We start from the raw sequence: 15,848 nt of genomic DNA, 5'->3' as shown, positions 1-15,848 counted from the left end.
CCCATGCCTCCCCACCGAGCAGTCCTATGCTTCCTGCCCCGGTCCCTCTAGGAGCACCTTAGCCATGGGCTGCAGGTCTCTATTCTTGCCTGCATCCCCACAGGGGTCTGGAAACCTCTCTTCAAACTGCCATGGAGCTCAGTACCCTCTCCCTACCTCTTGTCACCCATTGACCAAGAGCCTAGCCATTCTACTTGACCCTCAGGCTCTGTCTTCGCTGCTCCTGACATTGACCTAGGGTCTCTCCTGTCCCCTCCGGGGATGCTTGTCTTCTCCCATCTGCTGGCAGCTCTGAGAGCTCACCTGGTGCCCCGCAGACCCACCTCATCAAGCTCTGGAACTAACAGGACGGTATGTTCTGGAACAGCTGAGAGGCAGACCTGGGCTGGCTGTGTCTCCGTTTTGGTACTGCCAGTAACCTTGACTTGGGGCCAGCAAGACCAAGAGGACTGGCCCAAGACTGGCCGTGGAGGTGAGGGCTGCGGAAAGCAGGGTGATCACAGGAGTGTTGGCAGGAAGTAAGGGAGGAGTCCAGCCATGCAGGTGGTGCTGGGCCTTCATGGCATTTGCTGGGTATCACTAACACCTGGTCACCATCTTGAGAACTGGCCTCACTGTTTCACTTCTGGGAAGCTCTCGACAGTGGAGTTTTTTTTTTTTTTTTTTTTTGAAACAGTGTCATGCAGCCCAGGTTAGTCTAGACTCACTAGGTACCTGAGGCTAGCCTTGAACTCCTGATCCTCCTGCTTCTGCTTCCCAATTGCAGGCATGCACCACTGTGCCTAGCAGTGGAACTCTGTTTAGAGCAGGCTGCCTTGAACTTGGAGACCCACCTGCCTCTGTCTCCTGAGTGCTGGGATTAAGGCATGTGCCACACTGCACCTTTAACCTCAGTACTTAGGCTCTTTTGTAACTCTTAGGAATTGCCTTAGCCTGAATCCTTTACGAGTGCCAAGACGTGGGAGTTGTATGCAGGGGCACATGAAGGGGCCAGTCAGTCCCTTTGCCTAAAAATTCACACCTCTCTAGACCCATCCATTTGCACTGAGTTCCAAGCTGTCCTGGATAGAGGCCATAAAGCTGCCTTTTGGGGGAAGGGCAATAGTCAGTAGCTCTTGTCTCTTAACGCGCGCCTTGCCCCTGCTCAGAGGCTATGGTTGTTTATTGTTGGAGGATTAATGACTCCCTCATCTCTTGGGGAGGAAGGTCTGGTAGATCCCGGCACCATGAGCCAGCCGAGAGCAAGCCTACTCTAGGGCCTGATTTCCCGCCTTGTGTGCAGCAGGCGGGCAGTGTCTAGCCAGTCCCCATTCTCATTCCTAAGTGCAGGGCCGCATCCCCAGGGTAAGTGAGGTCAGCATGTAGGTGAAACTCAGATTTGGGCTGGTGAGGAGTGGGAGTGGCCTGGGCTGAGAGTGACTGTTTGTTTGCAAGCCTGATTGGTTGATTCTGAGAAGCTGCAACATGGATGGTTTTTCAGTCTTTGTTGACACGTGTGAAGCAGGTGGTTAGAGAAACTACATAGAAATGTCATGTCCCATGGGGCCATGGTGGCGCACGCCTTTAATCCCAGCACTCAGGAGGCAGAGGCAGACGGATCTCTGAATTAAAGGCCAGCCTGGTCTACAGAGTGAGTTCTAGGACAGCCAGGGCTACACAGAGAAACCCTGCCTAAAAAAAAAAAAAAAAAAAAAAAAAAAAAAAAAAAAAGGTGCATCTCTTCTCCCAGTCCAGGTGAGGACCCTATGAAGCAATTCTTTATCCAGATGCTGGCTTCTGAAAAGACACACTTCAGAAGGTCCTTAGCCTGCAGAGGAATGGCCCACAGGCACCTGCTCTTCAATCGTGTGCCATAGAGGAAGTGACAGGAGAAAGGCTGAGTCCTGGCCTCCAGAGATCCCAGAAGAGTCCTTGTGTGTGACCAGTCACTGTAGGATGAGATGTGGATGACCTCTGTGGAGGTGATGAGGCCTGGCATGTGTGGGTGTGACCACAGTCACTGTAAGGTGGGAGATATGAGGCCTGGCCACCTAAGGCAACAGGACAAGAGGTAGCTAGAGCCCAGGATGTTTGGAATGTGTGGAATTTGGTGCTATCTTTAGAGCTCTCTAGAAGGAACCTATAGAAAAGATCACTAGGTACACAAGGTATCGGTGACAAGGTAGGTGTTGGTGCTGCTCACAGGCAGAGAACCTGAGCCTACAGAAACCACTAGGTGCATGAGGTGTAGGCGAAGAAGTAGGTGTTGGCAATGCTCACAGGCGAAGAACCCAGTGAGGAGGGGCCTGGGGAGATAACTTGGTGGGTAAAGCACTTGTTGCACAAGCAGAAGGACCTGAGTTCAAATTCCAGCACCTAGGCAGAAAGCCAGGTGTGGTTCTGTGCACCTGTGCTCCCAGGACAAAGGAGATGGAGCTAGGAGATCCACGGGGCTTGCCGGGCGGTCTGTCTAGGCCAATTGGTGAATCTGCAGGGCTTGCCGGGCAGTCTGTCTAGGTCAGTCTCTGAGCTGGAGATTCAGTGAGACCCTGTCTCAAACACTAAGGTGGACGGTGGTAGGCAAACACATTTAGCCTCTACGAGGGGCATTTGGAGGAGATGGGTAGTATGGTTTGGAACACCTTGATAGGGAATGAGGCAGAGGGCTCAGGGGGAGATTTATGAATGGATTTGAAGCTGAGCCAGTTTCTGATGGCCCGAGCACCACTGAGAGGACCTTGAAGCCGTTCCTGATGCTCCTCAGCTCCGAGATGACGTCAGCTATCTTGCGAAGACCGCCGGGGATTTAGGCGTTTAATTCTAAAGGCTATGGGGAAACTACTTCAAGGGTAGTGTCAGCCCCTTGTCCTCCTTGTCCCCTTCCCAAGCTCACGCTTTCCATCACTGTGAACAGCCGGGTGAAGTGAGGTGTATCAGACAAGGTGTATTGAGGGGCTCCCGAAATTTGTCCAGAGTGGTCTGGGGATGATGACTAGACCCCTCTGCAATCATACAAAATATCAGAGACACTAGGTAAGAAGTCACAGTCACCTTTTTAAATACTCAGGCTTCTGAGAAAGTTTTTAAGAAAATCCCTGGAGATCAAAGAAAATAAAACATGCAAGCAGCAGGCAGACGCGGTCCTGCGGGCACGCTGTGGGGTGGCAGTTGCGGGGACAGAACTGAGGCAAGATGTTGGCCCCTGAGGACCTCGGCAGCTGAGGAACCTGAACTGTGCCTCTGTGTAGGGATGGGGCCCTGGGATGGGGCCAGGAGAGATTTGGAACCAGGACACCTGAGCAGAACTGGGCCCAAGCCAGGGATCCGCAACCCTGTGCAGAGAGAGGCAGTACCGGGGGACTCAGCTCATTCCTGGCTCTGCCAGAAACACACAAAAAGAACCATCTCTGGAGAAATGGTAACTCCAAACCTTTCCTGGCACAAAGTTAAAGTGCGAATTCGTGTTTCTCACACAGTCCCAGAACTCTCAAATTGAGAAATTAATTTAAAAAACCAAACAAACCCAGGATGGGTGACGCCATAGAACAAGTGGAATAGCAGACGAAAGTCTCTCTGTGCTGTGCCCACTGCACAGGCCAAATGGGGTTCTCTCTGAGGAAAGCCCCCGCCCGGAGCTATGAGGTCACAAGCCTAAATGACAATACATGGCAAAGGCACAAAGACAGACACAAAGGACAGTGGGTAAAGGGTTTGGGACCTAGTACTTCTGTGTGCAGGGCAGGGCAGGGGGCTCCTGAGAGTCTGGGAAGTGCTCCATCACTGAGTCACAGCCCTGGCCCAGTTTTGACACAGGGTCTCACAAAGATGCCCAGACCAGCCTTGAACTCACTCCGTAATGCTGGTAGGCTTTGACGATGCTCCTCCCACCTCCCTGCCTGAATTTGAGACTATAGAGTCTACACTGCCATGCCTGGCTCCCAACATATTTTTAAGTATTCATTGAGAATTTCAAAAATTAGTATGTCTGTACCAAACAGAACATAAGGCAAATGCTGTGGGATAATCCTTCTGCACACTGTGAATATGTATTGTTCTCCTTGGTTAATAAAGAAGCTGCTTTGGCCCATAGTAAGACAGAATAAGGCCAGGCAGTAAAGTCAAACTGAAAATACAGAGAGGAGAGAGGTGGGGTGAGAGAGAGATGCAAGCCAGCCACCAGAGGAACAAGATGTGCTAGAGAACAGGTAAAGCCACAAAGTCATGTGGCAAAATACAGATTAATAGAAATGGATTAATTTAGTTGTAAGGGCTAGTTAATAATAGGCCTGTGCTAGAGACCAAATATTCTGTAATTGATATAAGCTTTTGTGTGTTTATTTGGGACTGGGCAGTTGGAAAAGAAAAGCTCCACCTTCGTTTAAAAGCAAATCTGTTGTAATAGGAGCGGCGGGGCTGTGTCCCCAGCACCCTGGCCGCCTGCTAGCTTATGCCCCGAAATAACAACACACAAATTGTATTCTTTTAAACACTGCCTGGCCCATTAGTTTTAACCTCTTAACCCATTTCTAATAATCTATGTAGCACCACGAGGTGTGCTTACCAGGAAGATTCTAGCCTACGTCCATCCTGGGTCAGAGTTCATTGCGTCTGCCCGGGAGAGGGGAGCATGGCGTCTACTCCAGAGAGCAGAGCTGTCGAGTCTGAGCTCACTTCCTCTTCCTCCCAGCATTCTGTTCTGTTTACTCCACCCACCTATGTTTTAACCTATGAGAGCCAAGCAGTTTCTTTATTATAATTAACCAATGACCTTCCTCCATCACAAATCTCCATAAAAATTTTAAGAATTGGCATCACAGATAATATTATTGGATTAAAAGTCAATAGAAGTCAGTACCCAGGGCACTGTGGTATGAAGAGAGCCCAGACATAAGTGTTCATTTATAAGGTAAAATTATTTGTTTACAATTGTTTATTTATTGTGTGCCATGGGTGCATGTGGAGGTCAGAGGACAACCTTTGGGAGTCAGTTCTCTCCTTCTGCCATGTGAGCCCTGGGGAACAAACAGGTCCTCAGACTTGCAAGACAAACACCTCTACTTCCTGAGCCACCGGTGAATCCTAGTCAAATGATTTCTTACCAAGGTGCCAAAACCAGTAAATGGCAAAAGAGCATTGTTTTCTCCTTTGAGACGGGCTGGCCTCAAACTTGCTGTGGAGCCAAAGATGACTGTGACCTCCTGCACCCACCACATCTGGTTTATGTGGTTCTGGGGATTGAACCCAAGGCTTCCTGCAAGGCAAGTGCTCTATCAGCTGAGCCACACCCCCAACCTTCTCAATGAATGAAACCGTGTGTTTGCAAAAGGATGAAATTGGATTTTTAAGAGGTAGACACATGGCACAGCAGGAAAGATTTTAGGGAGCTCCAGTGGTGCAGTCAGCTAGTGCAGTGTTTAGATGAAATATTTAAAATCCTGGGAGCTGGAGAAATGGCTCAGCTGTTAAGGGTACTGGCTGCTTTTGAAGAGGACCTAGGTTCGGTTCCTAGTACCCACACGGTGGATCACAACCATCCAGAACTCTAGTTCCAGGGGATATGACACCCTCTTCTGGCCTCTCAGAGCACTGCACACACATGGTTCACAGGCACACATGAAAGTAAAGCACTCTAACACATGGGCCTAAAAACTTAAAGTACTGTTGACAGTAAAATATCAACCCACATATGGGCAATAAAAGGGGGGGGGAACCAAATATCTGATAAAAAAATTAATACCCAGAACACACAGAAATGTCCTTTTTTAAAAATAATTCTTTTATTTTTATTTTATGTGCATTGGTGTTTTGCCCTCATGGATGTCTGTGTGAGGGTGTCGGATCCCCTGGAACTGGAGTTACAGATAATTGTGAGCTGCCATGTGGGTGCTGGGAACTGAACTCAGGACCTCTGGAAGAGCAGATAGTGCTCTTAACTTCTGAGCCATCCCTCCAGGCCCCCCCGCTCAAATTCTTAAAACTTAATGACAAAACAAAATAATAATAAAATCTTGAATCAAAACTGGTCAAAAGTCAAGGTATGGTAGAATACAGCTGTAATCTCAATATTCCAGAGACTGAAGCAGAAGACGGAGAGCTGCAGACCAGCCTGGGCTGTTTAGATATATTGTCTCCACAAAACAAACACAGATGAACAACAATATGGGCAAGGGACTTGAGCAGACAGTTCTCCAAAGAGTAAAAACTATGCAGAGGTCCATGAATCCCAGGATGGTCTGCACCGGGAGCCATTTAGGGAGATGCCAGGCACACCTGCAGCGAGGGATGGGCCCGTGGTGCAGTGGGTAGAGTGCTTTCCCAGTATAAATGACCCTGACATTGATCCCAGCACTCAGGATGGAGGCAGGAGGACCAGAAGTTTCAGATCTTCCTAGGTTACCTATCAAGTTCCAGGCCAAGCCTGGGCTACAGGACACTCTGTCGAAAAAAGAGTATGTGTGTGTGCGGGGGAACCTCACTGAGACAAGTCCCAGAAAGCAAAGCCCACATTTAGGCACTATGGGGCAGGAATATTAAATAGTGCAGTCACTTTAGAAAACACTATGAAGGATGCTTAAAAAGTTAAAACTAGCCCTGTGGTGGCGCACAGACCTTTAATCCCAGCACTGGAGAGGCAGAGGCAGGCAGATCTTTGGGAGTTGGAGGCCAACCTGGTCTACAGAGTGAGTTCCAGGACAGCAAGGGCTACACCATGAAACCCTGTCTCAAAAAACAAACAAAAACTTAAAACTAGAATTACCATAGGATCTGCAATCCCACTTCTGATTAACCTTAAAGCAAGATCTTCAAGAGGTAAGTGTTTCCGACAGAGAGTGGCACAAATAGCCACAAGGGGCCATCAGTGGGTGGATGAAAATGTAAAATGTGATGTTACCTGCTACAGTAGATGGCTGTTCAGCCTTGATAAGGACAATTCTAACAGGAGCTACAACAGGGATGAAACCTTGAGGACCGGTTGCTACGGAAAGCAGGCTGGTTACAGGGCAAAGTCTGTGTGGTTTCGCTTCTAATGAGATAACTTTTGTAGTGTGGGGCCTGGCGGTCTTCAGCAGGGAATGGAGGCAGTGTGAGAGCTCTGAAGGTGGTGGTGATAGGGCGTTATAAAAGCAGCCAAGTATGGTGTGTACGCTAGGATCCCAGCACTTGGGAGGTAGCAGCAGGGGGAAATCAGGAGTTCAAGGTCAGCCTTGGCTACTTAGAGAGTTCTAGGACAGCCTGAGCTACTAAGGCCTCTAAGGCCTTGTCTTAAAGAAAACAAACAAAATCAAACCGGGGGCCTGAGGAGGTGGCTTAGGCAGGAAAGTGGGTGGTGTTTGAGCTTGAGAATCTGTTTCCACCCTCAGCAGCTAGGTCAGAGCACAATGCAGTGACCCGGCACTTGCAACTTCAGCTCTGGGAGTTGGAGACAGGAGGATTCCTGGAGTTCACTAAGTCAGTGAGCTCCCAGCTCAGTGGGAGACCTGTCTCAAAAGAACTGGCAGAGAACACAGCTGGAGAGATGACTCAGAACCATCCTTCCTGCTCTTCCAGGACCTGAGGACCTGAGCTTGGTGTCCAGCACCCATATCAGGTGGCTCACACCACTTGTGACTCCAGAATACTCCTCTGGTCTCCACAGGTACCCACACACCTGTGACATACAAACACACACAGTGTTGGCAGAGGCTGCTTGTTTGTTTCCCGGCTGCCTAGATCCCAAATAATTACACAGAAACTGTATTAATTAAATCACTACTTGGCCAATAGCTTGGCCAACAGCTATTATCTTGTATTTTACCATGAGGCTCGTGGTTTACTGGTACTGGTGCACAGGTATCTTTCTTCTCCGGTGGATACATGGTGTCTCTTTGACTCCTCCTACTCTCTCTTTATATCTTTTTCAGCCTGGCTATATTCTGTTATGCCATTGGCCAAAAGCAGCTTCTTTATTAACTAATGACAATAAAACATATTTATAGTATACAGAGGGGAGCCCCACATCACACACATAAATAAAACAAACAAAATCTTTTCTAAAGGTTAAATAAGGTGAAGCGCCAGTGAGATGACGCAGAGGGGAGGCGCTTGCTGGGCAAACCTGACCTCTTCTGAACCGCGTGAAGGGGAAGGAGAGAAGCCGTCCCTCAAAGTTGCCTTCTGACCACGCCATGGCGCTCGTGGCCCATCATGCATATATCATACACACATACACAAAATGGGTGAAATATGGTATTTTAAAAATAAGGTATCTGACTGGACAGTGAAGGGACATACCTTTGGTCCCAGCCCTCGGGAAGCAGAGGCAGGAGGATCCCTGTGAGTTCGAGGCCAGCCTGGTAAAAAGAGTGAGTTCCAGGATGGCCAGAGCTGTTACACAGAGAAACCCTGTCTTGGAGAGGGGGCGAAGGTAACAAATCATGGAAGAAGATGCCAAGTGTCAACCTTTGGCCTCCACACATGCACACTCTCTAACATGTGTACACATACATAGGACACCAAATAGAAAACCCTCACAAAAGTCCTTCATACGGCTGAATCGCATTAGCGTAAGCAATATGGCCAATTTGTGTTGTGTATTTCCTACATTGGACCATTGGAAACAAAATCAATTCAAAAAGAGGACTGACAAGCACAGCTTCATCTATGCAGCCAGCCTGTCCCTGCTGTCCCTCACAGCCCTTGCTGCTTCCCCAGGTGTCTGTAATCTCGGTGGGGCAGTGAGATCTAAGGAGAGCCGAGACAAAGCCTGCCAGAAGGCAGTCACCCAGGAGGCCCACATCTGATTTGAGAGTTGAAGCTGGATAGGATCTGGTCCCCTCCTGTCCCTCAGCTGGAATGGAGCCTTCATTAGAGACACTTGGGACCAAAGTCTTTTCTGCCCTTTCTAAAGGCTTCGTGAGCTCAGAGAATGATAAAGGCCCGTGAGGGTCGGCAGTGGCCTTTATGAGTAAGTGGACCTGGGGTGCCATCTACAAACCAGAGGATCGGTGGAAGCAGGACAGGCTGGGTGGCAGGGGTTCTGTGTTCTGGGAAATAATGACATCCCCTGCCATGTCCTTTGGTCATCCTTGCTTTGTGGTCTAAGATGGAGCCATGAGCAACAGCCTTTGGGGGTGGACTTGGTGTCCCAGGCATTCTCTAGCACAGCAGAGGCTCCCGACTATTCTCAGGGAGCCAAGATGTACTCTGGAAAAGGCAAGCGAGCCTCTGTCTGATGGAGAGTCATAAGCTCCCTTGGAGACCTCTGTCGCACTCGGCTTGCCTTCTAGACAGTGGCCCCCCAGCAGGTGGCTTGCTGCTGTGAGTGCCTCTCGCTCATCACCGCCTGCTTTTTAAGCTTAGGGGCCATGAAGAGCTCTGTCCAAAACTCATGTGGCCTGGTGGGCAGCTGCTTGTCACCTCTCACCAGGCCTCTGTATTCCTTTACCTTGGAGGAGAACAGGTCGCCCTGGTAAGCTGGGTTGTCTGGGAGTGTGGGAAGGAGGTGGTAGCTAAAGAGGAGACATCTTCCAGGTCTGTGGTCAGATGTGGCAGCTCCTGGCATCTGGCTCAGTGTCCCAGCTGCTTGGGACCAGCTGACATTGCCCAACACCACCACAAACAGCTTGAAGACAGTAAAAAGACAGGCTGGAGTCTCTGCCCTCAATCAGGCCAGTTACCCAGTCTGGGCTTCGTGCTTCACCCAGAAAACAGGGACAGGACTTGCTCTCATTAAAGCTGGTGAGCATGTGAGGAGTGGGGTCTGTGAGGGACGGCTCACTATGAACTGCCCAGCACACAGCTCCTTTAATGCCCAGAGAAGTACCAGGCCCTGCCAAGCAGGTTTCTGAGAGATAGCCCCAAGCCTGGGCCCCAAGCAATCCTGCTAACATTCACACCATCTTGGTACAACAGCATCATTGGAGCCAGACTGCCCAGCTGTACGGAACCCATGGAACGCTGTTGTGGGTTGTTGTTTTGGTTGTTTGGTCTGTTTGTTTGCTCTTTACTCTTTGGGAGGCACACCACCCAGCCCCCAAATAAACACACGAAGACTTATTAATACTTATAAATGCCTGGCCTTAGCTTGGCTTATTTCTTGCCCACTTTTCTTAAATTAGATGATTCCATCTACCTTTTGCCTCTGTGTTTTTACCTTTTTCTATGTCTGTGTGTCTTTTTCTTTCGTTATCTGTGTCTTGATGTGTTGCTGGGTCCTGGCCCCCTTGCTTCCTCCTCTCCTTTTCTCGCCCCTCCTTGAGCCTGGATTTTTCCTCCCATTTAGTCTCTCTGCCTGCCAGTCCCACCTATCCCTCTCCTGCCTAACTATTGCCTGTTCAGCTCTTTATTAGACCAATCAGGTGTTTTCGGCAGGCAAAGTAACACAGCTTCACAGAGTTAAACAAATGCAACATAAAAGAATACAACACATCTGTGCACCACTAAACAAATATTTCACAGCATAAAGGAATGTAATACATCTTAAATTAATATTGCTTGTCCTTTGACTATGCAAACAGCCCAGCTCTTGCCCGTCCAGTGCCTTGGTTTCCCTGTCTATATAAAAAGGGGAAAGGGTCTGGAGAGATAGCTCGGTCTATAAAGTGCCTGCCTTGAAAGCATGTTGATCCCCACACTCACAAAAGGGCAGCCATGGTGACACATGACTGTAACCCCAGGGTTGACCTGGAGCAATGGCAGAGAGAGATAGGCCCTTGCAGATTATTGGTCAGCCAGCCTAGATGATTTCACAAGCTCCAAGGTCAGTGAGAGATCCTGCATCAAAAAATAAAAGTGGAGCAAGATGTCTCCGTGGGTTTGCATTTGTAGTCAACCCGAACTCCCTGAGTTCGATCCCCAGGGGGCTCCTGGCAGAAGAGAACCAACTCCTCCAGCTTGTCCTTTGTCTATGCAAACATGAACACACACAAATAAATAGGTGTAACTTATAAACTAATAAATAAAAGTGGAGAGTGATTGAGGAGACGCCGACAGATGACATTTGGCCTCCGCATAATACACATACCTGACGCGTGTACCACACACACTAACATATATACACCCCCATTCCCACATACAACCAAACAGGAAAGGATAGTGAGGGTCCATTCTTCACAGGGTTGCTGGGAGCCAGGCTCTGACTCTGCATTTGCGTCTTCCAGTAATCCCCAGGGTGTGGCCATTGAAGCTGAGAGAAAGAGAAAGGTGGAGCCACCTGCTCCGGCGACAGCGTTAGTAAGTTGTACAGCTGGGACTGAAGCCAAAACACTTGACTTCAGGGTCCTCGCTCTCAAATTCCCCATTTTACCTCAATCACTCCTTAGGTCCCACATTCAAAACAGCTCCTGACCACATGCGGCCTCCCGAGGCTTTCTGACTCAGCCCCTTTCCCTAGGAAACCCAAATGCTATTCCTGCCTCTGACTCATTCTTTGCCAGCCAGACAGCAGTGTCTGTGACTGAGCAGACCCCTGTATGGAAATGTCACTCTGATCTATCTCTTCCTCCGCAACCTGCTGTCCCAGTCCAGACCTCGCTGTACCCACTTCAAAGTGTGGACTTGCACAGGGTCAGGGCAAAATGTGTTTACTTCTTATCCCTTGACCTCACGTGACCCCAGAGCTAGGGTGTCGTGCATGAGGTGGGAGGCTAGAGACCTGGGGTCTTCTTAGGGACAGTTGATGCCACTGTTTCCCACCCCTCTCACGTATAGCATCCTAGGAAGAACCGAGTGCATGGCAGGTGTCGCAGGTGTGGATGCGAATTTGGAAGTGAGGAAGTTGGGGCCAGAGCTCAGGATCTGCCCCATGTCTGAAACATCCCATGAAGCAGGGATGGGAGCTCTTATGGGCTCAACCTAGACTCCCAGTGTTTAGGGGTCGGTAAGGAACATGTTTTTCAGGCCCCTGGATGAACCTTGGAAAATGTGGCTGATTTGAGGGCTATTTTTTTTTTTTAAGATTGGAGGCTGGAGAGATAACTGAGTGGTTAAGAGGTTTACTGCTCTTGCAGAGGACCTGGGTTCAGTTCCCAGCACCTACAGTGTGACTCAGAAAGGTCTATACCTTCCATTGTGGAGGCTCTGATGCCCTCTTCTGGTCTCCAAGGATACTGCATGCTTGTACTTCACATACATTCACAAAGGCGCACATGTATACATACATAAAGACATTAAAAACTTTTAAATGTTTATTATAGCTGTGTGTATGTGTCATGTGTGGGTCACTGAAGGCTTGTGCATGCCATGGCATGCATGTGGAGGTCAGAGGTCAGCTTTGTGGCATCAGGTTCCCTTCTTCCACTGTGAGCTCTGGGAACCCAGTTCAGGTCATCAGGCTTGTGTGGCAGGCACTTCTACCTGCTGAGCCACCTCTCCAGTGACAAGAGCTATTTTGAAGTATGATCTGAGCTAGATGCTCCAGAGGATTGGGGGACCAGGAAAGGGACACATGTTCCCATTGAAGGAACTAAAATTAGATGGACTGTGTACACACACACACACACACACACACCCAAGCCCCCTCTGGAGGCCAGTTGTGATGGGAATTCACTGTAAGCAGGCCGCAGCCAGAGGAAGTTTTGCCCAGCAGGGACTGCTGGCAGTATCCTCTCTGAAGACTCTACAGAAGCACCATAATGAGGAGCCAGCTTCTGGCACCTTCTGGGACATCTAAACTCTGGAGAACCAAGCCAGGTGGGACTCCCCATCCACCCTCCCCAAACCCAAACTCCTGTGCTTGAGAGTGCAGTGGCATCTGGTGAAGGAAGGGCAGATTGGGTTGCAGTCTTTCTGCTTGCTTTGTTTTGCTTTGTTTTTCAAGACAAGGTTTCTCTGTGTACCCCTGGCTGTTCTGGAACTCTCAAAGTAGACCATGCTGTAGAGCAGCCCTGAGCTCACACAAGACTCTCTCTCTCTCTCTCTCTCTCTCTCTCTCTCTCTCTCATCCACACTGTAGCCAAGGACGACTAACCTGATACTCTTGCCTCAACCTCCCACGTGGCTTACAGCCAGGCACCACCATGCCCCTCTTATTCTGCGCTGGAGACCAAACCCAGTCCTCATGCATGCTAAATGAGTGCTCTACCAAATGAGCTACTCGGCCTGCTTCAGCATCTGAAGATTCCGGTAAAGGAGCCTGGAGAGATGTCAGTTGGTAGCGTGCCTGCCACACAAGCCTGAAGGCCTGAGTTTGGATTATAAAAACCCAGGCACTTGCCACTAACCCCCATGCTGGGGGCAGGGGAGCGGTTGGGCAGAGACAGGCAGATCCCTGAAACTCATTGGCCAACAAGCCCAGCCAAATCTACGAGTTTCACAGTCTGCGAGAATCTGTCTCCAAAGAAGGTGGGGGAGAGTCAGAAGACACTTTACAGTTGACCTCTGGCCTCTCTGTGGATACATGGATGTACACACGCACCCCACACATGAGAGAGCCTAGTAAAACCCAGAGGTGACTGAACACATTAAGATGACATCAGAGGAGGGAAAGATGGGCGAACTGACTGGCTTAAAGGAGCAGCCGCTGGGCAAGAGTGAATCCTTTGCTGCCTGAAGTGAGCCCAACACAGCTCTTCCTGAATCTCCGTGGACACCCTTGTTTCGTCTTGTGTTTTAGAGAAAAGATCTCACTAATGTAGCTCTGGCTCTGCTGGAACTCACTATGTAGACCAGGCTGGCCTCGAACTCAAAGAGATCCACCTGCTTGTGTCTCCCAAGTGCTGGCATTGAAGGCGTGTACCACTATGCCAGGCTTCTAAGGATATTTTTAACAGGCCTTTCATCCATGTCCTCAGATTCGGCCCCAGGTACTGGATTCAGGAGGACCAGATAAGACACAGCATATTCCAGGAACTTGAGTTCCAGTGTGGGGATTTGAGCGAAAGCTCCTCAGATTAGCCATGGAGCAACCTGGAGCCCCTTGCATAAGCTCTCTGCACTTCGTTATCAATGTCCGCAACACTGGAATGGTGGTGGCCACACTGGGTCCCCTTGGGGTTTTGTGAGGCCCTAATGAAGCACCTCAGAGCAGTTCCTAGTCCGGCAGTGCCATCTCACAAGGGCGTCCCTCCTTGTCACATGCCTCCTCCTGTTAGTCCTGCAGAAGTCCCTTCCCTCCATGATGCTTCCTGTTTTCAAGTTTGGAGGGAATAGCATCTGGGTGCATCTGGCTAGTGGCTGAAGTTACGGTGGGGATAAGTGGAGTTTAGATAGGAGATACCCACGGCTGGAGTCACTTGACTTGCTAGCTCAGGGACAGAAGCAGGAAGGGCCTGGCTCACAGGGCTTCTCACTTGCCCTGCCCTCCTGTGCTGTCTTATTTTCCTGCCAGAGAGCTTCCCTAACCTGGCTCCCGCTTTCAGATTCGCCCTGGATACAGGAGAAACCAGATGGCGTTGGGAGCTGCTGCCAGGCACATATGAAGGGCCACGCAGGCAAAGTCCCGGGGCCCTCCCTTGCTGTCACCAAACCAGGACTGTTCAGACCCATTTCACAGACAAGAAGGAACGTCCCCAAAGCCCTAGGCTCTAAAGGCAGCATCTGAAGAACCCCAGGGTCCCCCCCCCCAAATTCCCTTTGAGTGGAAAGGAGATGTACCTGGAGCTGCCCAGGGACAAAAGACCCACATGTGGGAAACCAGCTCCTGGACCTCAAAAGTACATGCAGGGCTCAGTGGGTAAAGATCCTGCCATGAAGGAGGATGGTCTGAATTCAATCCCTGAGACCCACTGGCAGGGAGAGAGCCGATTCCTGCATCTTGTTCTCTGCCCCCCACATATGTTTACACTTCTGTCTCCCTCACCCTGAAATAATTTAAACAAATTAAATGTCCACATAAAGCATAGATTAGTGCAAGAGATGCTGCAGTGGGGCCACTAGCAGGAAGAGAGGGGCTCGGGATGAAGGAAGAGGCTCTTTCTCAGGACATCCACGTAGGACGGGGGGAGGGGGACAGGTGGTAGAGAGAGATAAAGAATGACAACTCCTTAACTCAAACGCCAGCGTGGGCACCCATTGGCCATGGGGCCCCAGGACAAACCCTGAGCCTGAGTTCAGCTTCCCCAGGTGTGGAATAACCACTGGATAGCATGTACCTGCAGTCTGGCCTTGGATGAGACCCCACGAGGCAAGACTCAGGAGGAGGAAGAGCCAGTGTCTTGGGGCTGCCGGGAACCCAGCCTGTCCCTCAGAGCAACAGATGGTAATCTTGCTGGCCTTGGTCCCACTGGCCTGTACTCTGCACAACTTGAATGGCCCTGCCAGCAGGATACACTCTTCCTCCTGCATTGGGGCTCCTCCAGAGCCTGCAGGAACAGATGTCCCCTTTCTGCCCAAGCCTGTGGCTTGGTTAGCTTTCTAGATGCTTCCAGGAAGCAGAGAATCTGGGTGGAGATCTCTTGGCTTCCTCGGGAGGCATGCTGGCACCCCCACTGGCTTCTATCCGCCTCTCTATTGATTGGCTCTCCTCATTCCAGCACCCACTACAAATGTACAAACATTTGTTGGCCCCAGCAGGGTCTTGCTTCCCTCTGAAGAGGCTGGATTGTGTGGAGCCAAATTTATAAATGAGTTCTGGACTCAAGTCTTACAGTGGGCAAGAGAGCACCAAGGAAAGTAACACTGAGCATCTAATCCATGCTTAGGAACACACAAGGAAGCAGGGAACTTTTACCAGTCACCTTCTGAATGTCAGGCATTGTCTTGTGCCCTGGAAATTCAAAGCAGTGTGGTAAGAAATGGAGCCTGGAAGCTGGAAGATTGCTCAGTGGTTTGAGGTGCTTGCTACCAAGCCTGACCTGAGTTCAATATCCAGTACCCACATGGTAGAGGAAAAAGAGAACCAATTCCTGAAAATTGTTCTCTGATCTCTGTACATGTATGTGTGCAGGCATAAA

The sequence above is a fragment of the Microtus oregoni genome, unplaced genomic scaffold (genome assembly GCF_018167655.1).
Source record: "Microtus oregoni isolate MIOR12 unplaced genomic scaffold, Mior012 000022F_ref0000154, whole genome shotgun sequence".
Taxonomy (NCBI): Eukaryota; Metazoa; Chordata; class Mammalia; order Rodentia; family Cricetidae; genus Microtus; species Microtus oregoni.
Note: the sequence above shows the minus strand (reverse complement) of the source record.